The sequence below is a fragment of the Sciurus vulgaris genome (assembly GCF_902686455.1).
Source record: "Sciurus vulgaris genome assembly, chromosome: 7".
NCBI lineage: Eukaryota > Metazoa > Chordata > Mammalia > Rodentia > Sciuridae > Sciurus > Sciurus vulgaris.
In genome coordinates this window covers 56,208,917-56,224,646 of record NC_136467.1, presented here as the reverse complement: position 1 = coordinate 56,224,646, position 15,730 = coordinate 56,208,917, and the positions used below count along the sequence as shown (strand labels likewise).

The 15,730-nt window shown below is 35.7% G+C and overlaps 1 protein-coding gene across 2 annotated transcripts in view; it reads left to right on the top strand.

The window, feature by feature from the left end:
* Nucleotides 1-15,730, top strand: part of AFG1L (AFG1 like ATPase) — a 200,994-nt gene that overhangs the window by 168,975 nt on the left and 16,289 nt on the right. The window lies entirely within an intron of this gene.

The window sequence follows — 15,730 nt, the reverse complement described above, 5'->3', positions numbered from 1 at the left end:
CACAGCTGGTAAGTGGGAAAACCCGGGCTTGAACTCCTTGGTTCAAGGAGCCAGAATCTGTGTGTGTGTGTGTGTGTGTGTGTGTGTGTGTGTGTGTGTGTGTTTTATGCTACATTATGTCTGAAGATGTTCTGGACAAGTTCTGCTTCAAATCATTAAGATAATTCTGTGATATCCAGTCAGAAGCTTTGTGAGTTTCTACATTTGAGCTAAGCTTGGAGACTTTTATGGAGCATGAAGCTGGCTGGGGAGCAGAAACCCTCCCTCCAGTGCTGATGGCCCATCCCTATGCTGAGAATGTTAGCACAGAGCTGTCCGAATCACATGCCTTTGCTTTCCCACTGGGAATCAGCACAGCTACTGACCCCTGCATCCTCTGGAAGGCTGTGTATGACCTGTACCTCTAGGTTGGACACTGCAAGCCTTTGGCAGCTTCATCCTTTTTACTCTTTAATAAAAATGTTACTACTTTCTGTTCCTGCTGTGATGTGAAAAAGTCAGGAAGTGCTGCATGCCTCAGAGAAGTGCGGGTGGGTCAAGGAGAGTATGTTTGGGTTCCCTTCCATTCCCTCTGTATGAGAGCCATGGTAGAGGAAACCGAAGCTGATTCATCTCCTTGGACATGCTGTGAGCTTTCAGACTTTCTTCCTTACTTTGACCCTATTATGTGACTTCATCGGAAGGTAGTGGAGAAGTCATAATTATGGTTACTTAAGCCAGTGGTTCTCAAAGTGTGGCTCATAGACCTGGAGGGGTTCCCAAGATGCTGATTTCAAAGGTTCTTGAGGTCTAAACTCTATGCAAATCCTAGGACACTTCTTGCATTTTTCATTAGGGTGACATTTAGAGTAATAGTGCAAAAGGAACATTGGGTGACACCGCTGAATCGAGTGTGAATCAAAACAGTGTCAACAAACCATATTGCATTCTTCAGTGTCCACATACTCACAGTAAAAATAAACAGCAACAAAACAAGCAAACAAAAACACCAGTTCCATTTAAGTATATTATTGGAAAAACAGTAAAAACTATTAATTTTGTTAAATCTCAACTGTGACAACATGTCTTTTTAGGATTCTTTGTGACAAAATGGGAAATACCATAATGAAACTCTTGTGTTGTATGCCAGATACAGTGGTCGTCTTGGGGAAAAGCTCTTGGGTGGTTATTTGAGTTGCAAGCTGAACTAGCCACTTACCCCCACCCCCACCTCACCCCCACAGGATACCAGTTTTCCATAAAAGACTTAGTGACAAACTATGGTTTTTCATATTTGGCAGACATTTTCTCACAATGTTTGATAGACATTTTCTTGAAAATGAATGAAGTAAGATTGTCATTTTAAGTAAAACAACTGGCAATATTTATTTCCAGTGATAAAATTTGAGCAAACAAATGAAAACTAAAATTTTGGAAAACTTGTTGCTGCCATCATGAACTTGGCAGCTTTCCAATTCTTAATTTTTTTTGCTGATGACATTAGTGGTGATATTAACAAATGCAGTGTTTTTACAATAGGATAATTAAATGTGTCAACTTTTGAAAGGTCTAACTTACTAAACTAATGTATAAGAAAGACTACTGAAATATAACAACTCAAGAAGGAAACTGTTGCTGTTTCGGATTCTATTTTCCAACTAACATTTTAAAAACTACCTCTTGGGCTGCAGATGTAGCTCAGTGGTAGAATAATTGCATGACCCTAGGTTTGATCCCTAGTACCACAAAAAAAAAAAAAAAAAAAAAAAAAAAAAAAAATCCATGGAACTACCTCTTGTCAAGTTTTTAAGTAGACCTTATTTTTTAGAACAGTTTTGGAGTTATTGAAAAATTGTGAAGAGTTTCCTTCTGCTTTCAAATCTAATTTCTGTTCTTATTAATGTAATATCAATATTAATGTAATATCAATAAGTATGGTACATGTGTTACAATTAAGGAACCACTATTGATACATTATTATTAATATAAAGCTATACTTTTCAGACATCCTTAAGTTTGGCAGTATATCCTTTTTTCTGTCCCAGGGGCCCATTACTTTATGATGCTTTCTCAGCACCTCTTGTGTGACAATTTCTCAAGTTTTTCTTATTTTATTTACAGTTTTGAGGGGTACTAGTCAACCATTTTGTTGACTGTCTTTAACTTGGGATTTGTCTGACATTTTCCTTGTGGTTAGTCTGGAATCATGGGTCTTGGGATTAGACCACAGTTGTCAAATGCCATTTTTCTTTCTTTCCTTCCTTCCTTTCTTCCTTTTTTCCCTCCTTCCCTCCCTCCCTACCTCCCTCTCTTTTGGTACTGGGAATTGAACCCAGGGGTACTTTACCACTGAGATATATTCCCAGTCCTTTCTTTTTGCTTTTCATTTTGAGACAGGGTCTCACTAAGTTATTTAGGGCCTCACTCAATTGCTGAGGCTGATCTTGAACTCGAGATCCTCCTGCCTCAGCCTCCCATGTCATTGGGATTACATGCATGCACCACTATTCCAGACCCAGGTGTGGTTTTCATCAAGGAATCATACTGTCAGCTTATCACCACTAATGTTAACCTTCATCAGACTTGTCTGAGATAGCATTTGTTAGGTTTTTCCACTCAAGGTTACTATTCTCCTCCCTTTCCATAGGGTTCTCTTTGGAAAAAACTTGTTGAGTTTTCATGTAACATCAAAGAAGAACATCTGTAATTAATTTGGTGGGGCTAATATAATACTTTTCCTTTTTCAACTACATATCTAAGGTCAGATTTTCTTATTTACTTCAATCAAAGCAACTTAACTGCAATAAATTGAATGTAGGAACAGATATGAAAATCCAACTGTTTTCTATTAAGCTATACATTAAATCAAATTTTTAAATGTGAAACAGTAATTACTTTCATTTTGGAAAATATGAATAGGTTTTATAAAATGTTATTTATATCATGATAGATTTAATATAACGGTCTTATCATTGACTTAAGTGAATAAATAAAGATTTTAAATTTTTCTCAGTTTTAATTTCTAATACAGTAAACATTGGGAGAGAGAACCTACATAAACAAAAGATCTTTGGATCCTTCAATAATTTTTAAGAGTTAAAGGGGTCCTAAAACCAAAATGTTTGAAAACCATTTGTTTTAGGGTTAAACTTTTCTGAACCAAAAATGAAAGAATCGTTTTCAAAGAAAGCAAGCCAATGCTAAATTCTAAAGACTTAATGAGTAAACTGGCTGTACCTGAATTTTCCTTATTGAGAAATATAATTTTTACACCTGCAGGAAATTGTTTCCTCAACCAATAAGTGTTCACAAGTAACTATTTGCAAGAGCAGTTTGTTTTTTGTGTCTTAAAAATAATGACAGGTGGCCAGGTGTGTTTTGCAAAAAGTCTGGGCAGAAAATATATCAATTGATGCATATGCATGGGTGTATACATTGCTCACTGTCAACTTGTTTGCTAGCTCTTTTCTTGGCTCTTAGTCCTCAAGAAATGAAGGTCCATCAGATATATGTATTGACCATCATCTGTCTATTAATCTTAATTATATTGCATCAGTTTATATATTATTAGACATATAGCCATACCAAATAGTATTTTTTGGGGAGCTTTTGAGTGGCATTTCCCTTTTCTTTCCTTTTTTAATGCTTTATTTGGTCTTACTCCAAATGAAACCAGTGGTTGGGAACTACTTCTGATTTGTGTCCTGTGTTTGGTTCACTGTCAGAAAATACTAAAGGATGAATAGCTTTTATCTATACTATCTGGCCAAGACTCAAGGCTGAAAGGCTTGATGGTGTTTGGATGCTGACAGTGGTGATTAGCATCAGCGAATAAGGGCATTAATCACCAGAGCCCAGGCAGCCCCAGAGTCTCCTTGGCCCTTTTTACCTTCTCAGCAGCAAAACTGATCTGTAGCATTGCTTATCTGTGTGCTCATTCCCCACAGATGCTGACCTCTGGCAAAGCTATGTCCAAATAAGGCAGACAGCCAGCCTGGCTAATGCAGTGGTGACAGGTAGGACCAAAGTGAGCTCACAGAAAGCTTAGTAGTAAACAAATAGGTCACATTCTTGTAGGGAGGAATATGAATCCAGTGTCACAAATAAGCCCTAAGTCTTTTGTTCCTTGTCTTTTGGGCCCACGTTTCCAATCAATATTTAAGCTGAAGAGTCATAGTCTTGGTGTTAACAGACACCTTGACAGTCATCTTATCTAACCTTTTAACCAATACTGAATCCTCCCCACGAGCCCTGGTCCTCCATTTGTTTTGCTATGTCAATATGGGGGATGCAGTTAATGTGTGAGAGGAAAAGTAAGACACATTCAGATGTAAAATTTGACCATACATACCTGGACCTAGCCTATTTCATATTGATTCTCAGAATAATAAAGATTTTGGGACTAAAATCTTATAATTGGCCTAAACCACAATTTGGTTTTAAGAGGTAAAATATATACAAGTAACTTCTTACCTGAGTTTATTTCATTAGTCCAAAATTTGGGACATTAAAAAAAAAAAGGAAACTGGGTGCAGTGGCACATGCCTGTAATCCCAGCAGCTTGGAAGGCTGAGGCAGGAGGATAGCAAGTTCAAAGCCAACCTCACCAACTTAGCAAGACCCTGTCTCAAAAAAAAAAAAAAAAAAAAAAGGAGGAAATTCTCCTTAAAATTGCAAGTTTATTCTAATTGTTGATTGATTTGTGTCTTCAAAGGAAATCACCATATAGTGGGTTAAAAGTTATTGACTGACAAACTTTTTTGATGTGTTTTACTGTTTTAAAGGAAAAAGGACTTAGAGAAATCCCCATAAAAGAGGGGCTGGATTAAAAACTTGAAATTTGTGGTCATTTCCATGATGGGTGGGGGTACAATAAGGAGGAATCAAAAGGAATAGAGAAAAACTGGGTTGAGAGAACACCTTCCTGCTTCCTGCATGTGGTAGTTTTTCTATCATAAGACAGCCTTACCCAGCTTCTATTCCCAAATGAGGGCAGGAACTGCTTCTTTGCTGCTGGTTCTGCTTATGGAAGTTTAAACTTTTCAAACCATGGACTTCTCACACCCTGCCTAGAGCTTCTCTAAAGAGAACACTTATTTTCTGTCAGTATATTTAGTCATTTCTGGAAACATAACCAGTCCCTTGTAATGGGGAGAATGTGCCCAGGGATTCCCAGAGGGTGTCAAGAGAAAAGTAAGTGTGCCAAGAAATGTCTACTTTCAATATATTCTCTGTCTCAATGGTAAAATTATGTTGTGGATCAGAGGTAGTTGTAGATACAAGTCCCCACATTCCTTCTAAGGAAAAAGAGAGAAAACTAACATTTAATATTTACTTAATAGGGAAGTCTTTAGGGAAATATGGCACCTACTTGCTGACATAATTTTTTAAAAAATAATTATTTTTTCAGTACTGGCTATTGAACCCAGCACCTTGAACAATTAGACTAGAGCTCTACCACTGAGGCACATCCTCATCCCTTTTCAAATTTTTTATTATGAGACAGTTTTTTGCTAAGTTACCCAGGCTGGTCTCCAACTTGTGATCCCCCTGCCTCAGCCTCATGAATAGCTGGGATTACAGATATGTACCAAGTAATCATTAACTATAAAAAATAGAATTTGGGGGCTGGGGATATAGCTCAGTTGGCAGAGTGCTTGCCTTGCAAGCACAAGGCCCTGGGTTCCATCCCCAGCACTGCAAAAAAAAAAAAAAAAAAAAAAAAATAGAATTTGGACTGAGATTGTATCAGAGTAGTAGAGTGTTGACCTAGCATGCAAGGCCCTGGATTTGATCACTAGCTTTGCAAAAATAAATAAGTATAATAAGTAAAAATAAAACTAAATAATTCATTTTTAATTTGAAAATTAATTATCTCAATTTTTTTCTTAGAGCTTTTTAGTTGTACACAGTAGTTGGATTCATCCCAACTCATTTTGCTTTTAATAATACATGTATCAGAGCACTCAGTCTTCTGAGCAGCAGTCTTCTGAACAGAAGACCTTTATCTTCAAATTGATAACATGCTGAGAGGGAAAAAATTTAGGTAAACCAATTAATATGACTATAAAACACTTTAAACATACTCAATTGATTTTTTTTTTTTAATAGCTTTAACGTTGATGGCTTTCCTATTGCTTACCTACCAACTGACTTGGTTTTTCTTAAACAGAAAAAGAAGTTTTTATAAGTAATTCTTTGATTTTGACATTTTAAAATAGTCATTTCCTATCACATAGTATATGATTTGATATAATCCATAGAACCTTCTCCCTAGATTAGATCAGATGACTCAAAATTAGTTATTACATAGTCGATTTTCAATTAGAATATTCAATAAGGTGTATCTCATTAGATGTTTTACTAGTTTGAGATATATTTTAGGGGAAAAAATTGGAAATTATTAGAATGTGCTATTTTTGTTTTCTAAATAGTTGGATGAAGGTATTATTGAGTTGAGCAAAAGATTTTGAGAAGAAAACTGGAAATGAGTTATAATGTCATAGTAACTATAAGACCACCACACATTTTAGTATCAAATGTTACTTAGCTCTTTTTATCTTTCATTTAATCAAGAAATATATCTATGATTCCACACCCTCAAGATTATTACATTGATTCAGTGGTCAGAAACTATTTCTCAAGTGTGTTCATACCTAGATGTCTATGTTATAAGGAATATTTAAGAAGTATTAGAAGGTTTCTTTCAAGGAGTTGACAGTTTAGTAAAGGAAATAACATGAATTAAATACCAAATGCAGCAGAGTGGAAAGAGGCCCAACCAACTCTGGCAATATCAGTTCCAATCCTAACTCAGATACTATTTTGCTGAGTTGCCTTAGACAGATTACTTAACCACTCTGGGTCCAAGTTGCTTACCTGTGAAATGTGTCATGTGATCAGTTAATTTCTGTCATTCCTTTCAGCAGTAACTGTCTTCTCTAAAGAACTGTGCTCCCTAGTTAAATACATACTATGAAGGCATCAGGAGTTAAAAGTCAAGATGCTAAGGATTGGGAAGACTCCAAGGAGACATGAGATTTAAATAGGAAATTAATCTTGACCTTGAAAGATGAGTAGAATATAGATGGATGAGCAAAGTGAAGGTATTCAACCATGGTTTGAAGCCAAGCATCACATGTTTAGCGGGGACAGAAAGTATTTGCCCAATGAGAGCAGAGTGTGTGTTAAAGAGAAAAAGGAAATGAAAATTAAAATCTCAGACAGATTCACATAAAAGCCAGGCAGAGAAATATAGAATTCTTACTGTGACCCACAGTCATTTTAGGTTTTGAGCAGGAACATGGAACCTAAATTAATGTTTTAGGAAGACACAGGGCAGCACACTCCAGGAAGGGCTGCAGCTTTCACCAGCAGGTTCTGGTGAGTCAGCAAACAACATTTCCTCTTGGGAAGGTTCTTCTTTCAGGAAGGAAACTTGGATGAATAAACCAGCATCCTAGATATTTGTTACCTTATGCAAGGTAACAGAATCCTGCCCTTTTTATATCATAGGGCACTTCTCCATGATCATTCAACAAATCTTTACTGAGTATGTAATATAAGCCTGGCATAATCCAGGTGCTATAAAGGGTACCAAGATGAGCGAGAGTCATCTCCTCCATTCTTCCACAGTCTTAATTTAGAAGAGAAACTGTGGTCCATATAAACCACTAGGATAGAGGCAGATTATAATTAATACCACAGGATATGTATGACTAGGAAGCCGGGGATGATCAAAGAGGACCTGGACCTTGAAGGCTGGAGGATTGGAGAGTCCGTTGGTGGAAGGAGCATGAGTGGGTAGCTGTTCCATTCTTTCTATGCAAAAGGGATCCCAAGGATAGCGGGTATGATTTCTTCCTCTGAGACTTCCAGAAATCACAGAGTATATTTGGAAAAATAAAGTCTAGGGACAGTTTTACTTCTTTTAGTGACAGAATAGTTTCTTTTTGACAAACACACTTAGTGATCACATTTGTAAACTTTAAACAAAATCTCCAAAGTAATTATCCAATAGGCACTGCCGAACAAAGACAGAAAGTAGGATGCAGGTAACACTTGGAAGAAGGGATTCATACTGGTGAATTTCTCATTTTTATTGTGTTTTTTTTTTTTTTTTTTTTTTTTGCAGGGGTGGGGGCAGTTGTTGAGGGCAGAACACAGTTGAACTCAAATGAACATCTAAAATTCTATAGAAATTGGCAGGCTATGGCTCCAGGAACCAGAGGGGAGCCAGTGGCAGAGTGCTTGCTTAGCATGTGTGAGGCACTGGGTTCAATCCTTAGCACCACATAAAAATATACAAATAAAATAACGCATGCTGTCCATCTACAACTACAAGAAAATGTTTTTAAAAATTATTAGATTTATACAGGTATAGGAAAAAATGGCCCATTTTCAAGACAAAAGATAATCCACAGAGACAGAACCTGAGATGACTCAAATGTTAGAATGAGAGACAAAGATTTAAAAGTAGATTTTATATCTGTGCTCAAATATGTAAATGAAAGTATACTTGTAATGAATGAACAAATAGGATATCTTAGTAGAAAATTTGAAAATATAAAAAAGAACCAAATGAAAATTCCATAGCTAAAAATTAAAAATTCTAGGCCTAAAAATTTCAAAATTTACTGTTTTTGCTTAATCCCAGATTGCAGGTAATAGGAGTTAAACTTGAAAACAGATCAACATATCAATATAGTCTGAAAAACTTGGAGAAAAAGATTGAAAAAATATGAACTTAGCTTTATGACATAAAAACCATTTCCAAAGATTTAACACATACCATTGAAGTCCTAGAAGGAAAGCATCTGCCAGAAGAAAAGAATAGGGCAGGAAAGTGTTTTGGAAGAAATAATGACTGAACAATTTACCAAATCAGTGAAAGATATAAATTTACAGATTCAAGAAGCTCAGCAAACCCCTAGCAGAGACAAACATGACTGTTGGTCACATCGGTCGAACTGCTAAAAACCAAAGATAAAGAAAAAATCAAAGCAATCAGGAGAACAAAAATGTGAGGGTTAACTTCTTTTCAGAAGCAATGGAGGCTAGAAAACAGTGGAATGGCAACTTGAAAATGCTCAAAGAACAGAACTCTGACAATCCAGGACTCTCAGAGAATATAAGAGCTATGGCTGGGACGTAGATCATGTGTAAGAGTAGTACATGCCCAGGCAGAATTATGAGTTAAGTCAGTGTGAAAGGGCTTGCAGATGAGGTAGCAGAAGGGGGATTAGAACTTCCCTCAGCTAAAAATAATAAAATGAGCCATTCATTTTTAAACAAATCTTCATTGGATAATCTGGCAGAGATGTACAAGACTGGCACCGCTGTTCCTACATATGGAGCTTTTTTGTACGTTAGATACAGATGAACATAAAGCTAAGGGAGCAAATCATGTCTGTGTGTATATATGGAAAAAAGGTGCTGCTTCCTCTGGGTGAACTCTACTCCCTTCATCAGGCTATATGGCTTGGCAAACAAGAATGGACTGGATTTCATCTCCTAACTATTCCCTTTCCCAGGCATACCTGCTAGATTTGACAGAATGGGATGAATATGAGAGAAGTATTCAGGATTGGATGAGGAATGGGATCAGGGTGAAGACAGACCACCTCGGGCTCTGATTTTCAATGACTAAAGGAATGGTAAGACTCCTTCCAGAAATATCAGAAGCAAGAGAAGGGGACTTATAAACTTGGACCAAAAATAAAGATCTGGAAGCCATTTATAGAGATATGTTAGTATGAAGCCTAAAGGAGTTAATGAAGTCATTTGGACTTAATGAAGTTAAGTTTTGAGTTAAATGAAGTCACGAAAAAAGGAAGTGATGAGGGTACAGGTAGAGTTGAAAAATGAGTCATCCCAAGAGTTAAAAGGAACCAGGGACAAGGTACTAGTACGGTTGAATTAAAGGCATAATAGAAACAATAAAAATTTCCCACTGTTTATTGAAGAATTTTGAAAATTGAAGTAATTTATTAGATTGGTAACATCTTGGGATTTAAATATTACTTTGTGGAAAGTCTTAATATAACAAGCTACTAATCTTAAGGGTTTTAATAACCTAATTTTACTGCTCTTCACCCTTAACATATGTGAAAAACTCTGTACATTGCAATTATCATACACATTTACAGAGATATGAAAGCCACTTTGCATACCTTTTTGTATCATCATTTTTCCCCTGAACTTTTTGCATCATCTTCCTATCATGTCCTAGTGAAGATTCAAATTGTTAAATATTCACATTGTTCTGGACTGCTGTAGCTTTTGCAGTACCTTTATTTTATTTTATTTTATTTTTATTTTTTGAGACAGGATTTCTCTATGTTGCCTGTCTGATCTTGAACTCCTGGGCTCAAGCTGTTCTCCTGCCTCAGCCTCCCAAATGCTGAGACAATTGTGTGCACCACCACACTGGCACAATACATTTTTTAATCTCCTCCTTTACTGCTTTAATAATGCCAGTGATGCTCTGTTTTTCTCGGGCTACTTTTTCCTTCCGACCAAATACCTTTCAGTTCCATGTTTGTGAGATAGATTTCTCCTTCCCTTACACTTAGCTATTTCCCTGTCTTGAAATCCCACCTTTTCTAGGAATACCACTCTCTATGTTTAGTCCACAGCAACCAATGGATGCTTACAACATACTTGTTAACTAATATTAAAAGAAGTACTGCTATTTATTATTTTAAGTTCTTACTGACATTTATTTTTCTGATTCTTTTTTTTTATTTTCTTTTTTAGTTTTAAAGTAAGATCATTTATTATATAATCAATATTCAAATTTTGGCAATTATATAGACAAAGTCCCATATAATTTTTTTCCTAATGTAGTATTTTTGTCTCTTTGGTCTGATTTACTCTGGAATCCTAATTCTCTTTTGCTTCCTGTTTAGCTAAAAGCAAATAAATAACTAAACTTTAAAAATAAATAGAAAAGTAATAATTTTAGCATGTATTTATACCTTATCTGATTCTAAAGAGTATTTTATATGTGCATATGCACATATGTTATATTCAGATAAGCACACACATACACACACACAGATAGAATTAAATAAATAGTTTTTTTTTTTTAATTAGGGCTAAAGGAAATAGAGAATACTTTAGTTGAAAGACAGAAAAAATTAGTATAAACAAGTCCCTGTTATTAAAATTGAACAATTCTTAAAATTGAACAATTACATCAGCTGTCAGCCTCTTGTGAGCCAAATAGGGAAAAAGATATTCAGTAAGTTAGAAGATAGAAGCAAATCAGAGGAAGTAAAGATTTTTTTGGAACTTGGACCTTTCATAAAGGACTTCTGCAAGATGCCAGTGGATAATTTCCTCAGCACCATCCCTGCTGTCACTGTACGTTTGTATTGTACAGATTCTTATAGCAAGCTCAGGGCATAATGACAAAGTGAAGTTCAGTGAAACTTGTGCTGCTTGGTCAAAAAAATGCTCTATAGTAAGCTTTTCTCTGAATTATGTAGCTTGATCCAGAAAAGGTTTTAAATGTTAGACGGTGTATAGATTTATGTTTGTCAAGCCTTTCATTAATGTTTACCTTTTAATAAAATTTGGGCAGCACATAAATCAAGGTTGTCTTTTCGGCAAGAAGATGGGAGTGAATAATTATATCAATCTTATTCATAGTTTGAAGGGTTTGGCCCTTTGTATATTCAGCAGCACGGAGAGGCATTTAACCTTGCTCTAATCCCTTTTAAAATCTGTAGAGTATGAATTAGCTTTTTTTTTTTTTTTTACTGAGTCTTTCCATGATTTGTAAAACAGAAGAATGGGAGGAAGAATAATAATGCTTTGCTATCTACTTCTTTTCCAACTCTGTGCTATTCAAATATCTAAGCCTAAGAGCATCCACTTTCTCCCAAATGGATTCCCACAAGGAGAGCAAAACAAAAACAACAGCAAAAAATAAACCACAGGTAACAAAACCTCTGTATTTACAAGACCTTAACATGTTCAGAAGTTACAATTGTCCAGTTTAAAGTTCTTAGCTATTCTAAAGCCATTTCTCCTTTTTTTTTTTTTTCCAGTATCCTAAATGTCACCTTTTATGCTGCTTAGCTCTGATTTTCAAGGAAACAATTAGAATTGACTCACCTTGCCTTTCACATGTACATGCAAGACCAGTACCAGAGGGTCTAGAACTTGATTTTGCACCATGTGGATAGTTTTTTCACATTTCTGAAAAGATATCAAAGCCAGGCAAATCTACAATACTGTCCTTCTTCCCAAAGAGATGTAGCAAATACTGCCCTCTACTGTGGGGTTGCTCAGTGTGGCTCAGTTATGTTAATAATCCAGTACCAGTATTTGGATAGTGATTTCAATCATTTTGGTAGAACAGTGCTGTTGCTAATTACTTCATCATTATTGTATACATTCTTATTAAAAAAATAAAACACAGAAAAAGATGAAAACATTTTAGCCTTGGCCACATACATTTATTATCCTCTGAAGTCTACACAATCAAATACCATAGCACTATATCTGAAGCATTAATAGAAATGTTTAAATTTCCAATGTTTTGAACTAAGAAAATACCTTTTCCAGTGGGGGAAAAAAGAAGGGGTTCTTATAGCATTATTTTAATAAACAAGTTTGTGAAATAATTCTAATACCAGTTGGGCTGTTTTTCTTCCCTTTGCCAATATTTTTTTTTTTTTTGCCATATTTGCTGAATTGCTAATATCCAGATTCAAAATTCAAAAAAACTTGCTATTTATGTAGCTCTAATAAATCTTCTTTATGATTTTAATGCATTAATTGTACATGTTTAATAGTGGAGGATCATGTTTAAACAAATACCTTCCAAACATTCTTTAAAGAAATATTCACTAACCAACTATGGCTGTGAACGTGGCTTAGTAGCAGAGCACTTGCCTAGCATATGCAAGGCCCTGGGTTCAACCTCTAGTGCTGCAAAACAATAACAAAATGCCACTAACCAATGAAATAATTACATATATGCACTTATGTGTATACAGCATGCTTTTAAAAAAAGCTCTTGTCATAGCAAGAGCTGTGGAAAACAAAACCTAGTAATCCTAAAGAGTCCCATGGCTTCTTATAAAATCTAAAGTCTAAACCTTTCTTTACCTTAATTCAGAAACTTTCAGTATTACAAGAACTAGCAGGAGAGTCTAGGGAAGCTAGACTCCAGGACATGGTTAGCCAACATCTGTAAAGGCCCATTTCTCCCAGCCTTACACCCTGATTTCTTATAGATTCTAGGCTGCCTCTGACCTTCCCTCCACTACAGTTGAACTGAAAATTTAGGCTGCGTAAAGCACCTCGGCAAGGACTTTCTAACTCAAGAATTGCTTGGGAGTCTTTGTGTACTCGGTTCTGGGCTTCACTTACTCATTCACTGTTTTAATTCCTTTGGCGGGTTCGAATCTAGTTTATCCCATTTCCTAAAGGAGCAATTCTAATTTCCTCCAAATTTTAGACGTCTACGAAACCTTTGGACAAACATCATCAGATGCCAACTAACGATGTAACAAATTTCAGTCTGGTTTACTCAATCCCAAGTGGTTAATACAACCCCACTAATTTTTAACCATCCAAACAGACTGGAAGCATTCCTAGGAATAAGCCCAGCACAGTGATTTGCTGTGGCTTGTATCTTAAGGAATCCATCAGTCCATAATCTCTAGAATTAAACATCTCCAGAATTTGGAGATCTCCTTATTGCATACACAAAGCTAGTCACAAGTGTGTGAACAATGCATCTTTCTGTATTTTGTCACCTTGATTTTTTTGTTGTCATTATTTCTATAAATTGTTTGTTAAAATATCATTCCCCCATAGACTATTATATTAACCATTGAAAGTAGTAACCTGTAGGGCAGTTTAATCTAGACAGAGCCTGAAATAATGATCCTCCTACTTGAGCTGAAATAATGGTGGCAGAACAAGTTTCAGCGAGGCAGAGGCAAAAGAAACCGAAGCAGACAGCACATTTGTGGATGCTGACATGGATCAGCTGCTCCTTGCAGGACAGAAGGCACTGTGGTGTGACAGTTGTCATTTCACATTGCTGTGGCATTGAGAAAATCCCCATTCCTGGCACCAGGGTTAGAACCAAAGTAGGCAGCTGGGCCATTTCTCATACAAGAGAAAGAAGATGCAAGCAAGCTCTTTATTCCTAAAAGTTTGTTAGAGGAACTGTGCTACGTATAATCCAGCTGTATATTCTCAGTAATTAAGGAAAACAAATGCTCTTTGCAAACTCATTATAGATTTAAAGTTCTTTAAGTTTTCATCAGGTTTCCACAGAAACAAAGAGTTCGAGACAATAGTCGAGAATGCACAAACCATCAAATAAGTAGATTTTAATTGTTCCTATCTAGAAAATTATTCAGGTAACCAGCCACATCAAAGACTATTAAACTTTTTAATTGCTCAGGTAGAAAGATGGAGAATGTCATCATTATCTATCATAAGAAGAATCTGCATTAGATAATGCTACTTGAATTTTGAGCTAGAATAACATACTCAAGGATGCTACTAACTGAAGTGCCATTTAGTACTCAAAAGTAATCATATGCTTTAATTATTCATAGGGCACAATGCATGAATTCACAATACTAATTTTGGTTTCAAAAAATGTCTTATGCTATGGTTTACTACATAGGAATATCAAGTAACAAAATAAAAGTATAAATATTTGCAGCTGCACTCGATATCATGTGCATGCAATTTAGTTGTATGTTTGTGTGGTCAAAGTTCTTAAAGGTAGCATGTACAAGGCCCTGGGTTCAATCCCCAGCACCACACACACACACACACACACACACACACACAGTTCTTACAGGATTTAGTGCAATGCCTCATATTTATTAAGTACTTGGTAGTTATCATTGATTTAGAAGAAGTCTTAATGACAGTGTATTCAATCACTAATAATGTTTAATACAAGACTCTGTTCCCTGGTTTTTGCTGGGTGCTAAGGACACTGAATTGAATTAGATAGTACTGATGCTTCTGGCACTTCCAGTCTTGTATGGTGAAGTAAATGAGGGTAACGATGATAAATTTAAATAGATTTTTAGCTCCTCAAGTTATTTACTACAGGACATGTTGCTTTACATTGGGATAGGTTCTGGGAACTGCCTGGCTAGGCAATTTTGTCATGCGAACATCATAGGATAGACTTAAACCTAGATGATGTGGCCCACGCCATGCCTAAGCTATATGGTGGAACCTTGTTCCTAGGTTACAAACCTGTTCAACTTGTTACCACACTGAATCCTGTAGAGTTGCAACACAATGATAAATATTCATGTATCTAACATAGGAAAGGTACAGTCAAAATATTAGGCAATAGGAATTTTTCCAGCTCCATTATAATTTTATGGGTCCACTGTTACATATGTGGTCCATTGTTGACCAAAACATTATTGTGTGGGGGCATGACTGTATAATGCATTTGTATTGAGTATTTTATACATTCACTCTATTATTATTAGGGAAGGTGCAAGACACTAAATATCTGAAAAATAAAAAGACATAATGAATATATTTTATTTGGAATTAGTAAAGATTCAACATTGTTTATCTATATCATTCTGTTTTTACTCTTCTTTTGTCATAATATATTTTGTTTCTCCTTTGAAAAATCTCAAATACAAAGATCATCAAACACACTTGTACATCTATCACTCAGCTTAAAACAATTAGTATTTTTATATATTTACCTATGCCTTTTTTATACATAAAAATA